Below are 3,423 nucleotides of genomic sequence, written 5' to 3' on the forward strand. Positions count from 1 at the left end.
TTCTTTTTCCCAGAATTCTCTTCTGTCTACTCCGCCTACCTAATTTTCTGTCCTATGAGGGCCGAGGCAGTTTCTTTATTATTACAAGACCCACCTCCATCAACTGTGACTACAGATCCATGCACACACCCACACACCACACACACACACACACACACACACACACACACACGCTGGACACAGGAACTGATACAGAGCCATGGAGAAGTGCTGCTTACTGACTTGTTGCCCATGGCTTTCTCAGCTCTTTTACACCATCACAGGGCCACCCCAGGAGTGGTACTTCCACAGGAACTGAACCCTTCCTCATCAATCATTAACCATAAAAACGAACCCCACGCTTTCCCACAGGACAACCTGGTGGGAGCATTTTCCCAAATGAGAAATTTTCCATCTAAAATCCCTCTAACTTGTGTCAAGTTGACATAAAACCAGCCAGCACAGACATTGCGCTGGTCTTGTTTAAGCAAACAAAATCTTGAGATTTTATAGGTGGAAACTTCCTGTCCTTTCTAGAAGACACTATCTCATAGCAGTTGTCCTGGCCTCTGACTCTTAAAATCTTTCAGCTCCCCTCTTCTGTAATACCCCTGAGCCTTAGGTGTAGGAACTTCATTATAGATCTATCAGTTGGGGCCAGTGACTGTGACATCCCATAGCCATGTATCCTTTGCACTTTGACGAACTGTGGAATTCTGTAATAGCTTCCATCTACTCGCTCTGATGAGGGTTGAGAGCTACACTTATCTGTGGGTATAAGGATAAGGAACTATATTGCTTTGGGGGAAACAGCAGTAGTGGGCTTTTCTAGGATCTGTGACCTCTCCAGACATGAGTAGCTGACTAGACTTATAGTACCAAACATGAATTCCTTACTATTAAGTAAGCCTTAAGTCCACTTAGAAAGCTGTTGGTTACCGCAGGACATAGGGGTTACTACAGCACCTTGAGGTGATAATTGCTATCTGTGATTCATAGGTTTGACAGGTGGATAACATTATTGATTGCTTCTCCTTTGGCAGCTTGGAAAGCGCCATCAGATACTATGAGAGCTAGTCCTCAGGGAGGAGACTTCAGTTTATTCTTGTTTCCTCCAAGGCCTGTGCCCAAGGCTCACGGTGCCTTCAGCAATAGGGTCTTACTCTCAAGTACCGAGAGGCAGCCAAGGACAATGTCAATAACCTATATAGTTTGAGAGTCTCTTACATCCCCTGACCTCAAAGGGAGAGTTCCCATGCTGGGCACTGGGATTTTGTTAGATCCCAGTCTATGACTCTTGAAAGGGAGCATTATCACCCCTGGGGCATAACTCCATTAAATAATATTAATAATATATGTGTGTTATTTAAAAATGAATATTTACCAAACTGAATTAATTGCATACGTATTTAAAATAAGCTTATGAAGTAAAATATTTCCTTGTGGCTTTTTGAAACATCTTTAGTGTTATTTATTTCTCATTCTTCCCCCTCCCTCTGCGTTACCCTCCTCAGTCTTCACACCACCTTCCCTGTTTCTCTGTTTTCCCCACCTCAAAGCATCTGCCTCTTACCCGCCTCCCCCCCCCCCCCCCCCCCTCTTCTTTCCCTTCCCCCAGGATCCATTTTTCTGGATCCTGTGTTTATTCTAGTTGACATACACAGCTCCTATGATCCACAAATAAGAGAGAACATGTGACATTTGTCTTTCTGGGTTTGGATTATTTCCCTCAACATAGTGTTTTCTGGTTCTATCCATTTACCTAAAAAATTCACCATTTTGTTTTTCTTTACATCTGGTAGAAATCCATTGTAGATATTCAGCACATTTTTAGTCTCCATTATCAGCTGGAAGACAACTAGGCTCTTTTAGTGTCTTAGCTTTTGTGAGTAGAGAGCCAATGAGCAGGGCTGAGTAAGTTTCTCCGTAGTAGGATATCAGACCTTCGGGGGCATGTCAGGAAGTGATATAATCAGGTAATATGGTTAGTCAATTCTTGGTCTTTTGATAACTCTTCACATTGACTTCCATAGTGGCCACACCAGTTTGCAATCCCACCAAGTGAATGAAAGTTTCCTTTCCCCAAATCCTAACTACTAGTTATTAGTTGTTTTCTTTATTGATGATTGATTGATTGATTGATTATTTGAATATTTTATTTTTAAAATCAGACATGACAACAGTTGGCACATTTCCTGCCTCAGAGGAAGAAGACATAAATGTTTTTCCCCTTAGAGAAATGTTTTTTTTAAATTTTTTTTTAAAATAGATTCTTTTCTCATATAGTACATCCTGATTACAGTTTCCCCTCCCTCTACGTCTCCCAGTTCTTCCCCCACAACCCATCCCATCTGGATCCACTCCCTTTCTGTCTGTCATTAGAAAAGAACAGACTTCTAAGAGGTAACAACAAAACATAACAAAAGAAAATATAATAAGCTAAAACAAAAACTGTCACATCAAAGTTGGACAAGGCAAATCAACAAAAGGAAAAATGGCCCAAGAGAAGACATGAGAAGCAGAGACACACTCATTCACACACTCAGGAGTTATATAAAAGTACTAAACTTAAAGCTATACTATATATGCAGAGAACCTGGTGTGAGCTGTGTTAGCCCTGTGCTTGCTGCTTCAGACTTTGTGAGCTCATATGATTTTTTGCTCACTTGGTTGAGAGGGCCTTGGTCTCCTGGTGTCCTCCATTCCCTCTGTCTCCCCAATTCCTGCTTCCTGAGGTCTGAGGGATTTGATAGAGGCATCCAATTTAGAGCTGCTGTACCAAAGTCTCTTGTTCTGAGCATAATGTCTGGCTCTGGGTCTCTGTATTTGTTCAGCTTCTCTGATGATGGCTGGGTATGGCACTGATCTATGGTAAACCAGGATATCACTAGAAATTGTTTCATTGTTAGTTTCCCTTTTGCTTTTTAGACTAGTAGTATATGGTTGTACTCTAGGTCTCTGGGCTATCTAGTTTCTGGCTCTTGGTTACCCAAGCAGTACCATATATGGGTTACATTTTGTGAAGTGGGCTTTAAATCAAGTCAGACATTGGTTGCTTACTCCTCCAATGTTTGTGCCACCATTGTCCCTAGCATATTTTTCAGGCAGGGAAAATTGTAGACCAAAAGTTTTGTGGCAGTGTTGGGGTATACGTTTCTCTTCTGGTAGCCTAAAGAGTACCTTCCTGTACTAAAGACACTAGAGTATCTTCCTGACTTATAATACAAGACATTGTACATCCTTCAACTGTCCTGGAGAGTAAACTGGTGATATTTATCAGGATTTTCAATGTTGTTAATCCTTTCCCACTAGGTAACTGATCTCCTAAGAATGAACCCTTAGGAAATTATGCAAATACATATATGGGATTTTATGATCAAGATGTTCATCATAGCTTATATATGGATATGTGTTAAACAGACAGTTTCTCTCAGGATTTTGGAT

Source organism: Alexandromys fortis, unplaced genomic scaffold (assembly GCF_014885135.2).
Source record: "Alexandromys fortis isolate MF-2015 unplaced genomic scaffold, M_Fortis_MF-2015_v1.1 scaffold_10, whole genome shotgun sequence".
In the NCBI taxonomy this organism is placed as follows: Eukaryota; Metazoa; Chordata; class Mammalia; order Rodentia; family Cricetidae; genus Alexandromys; species Alexandromys fortis.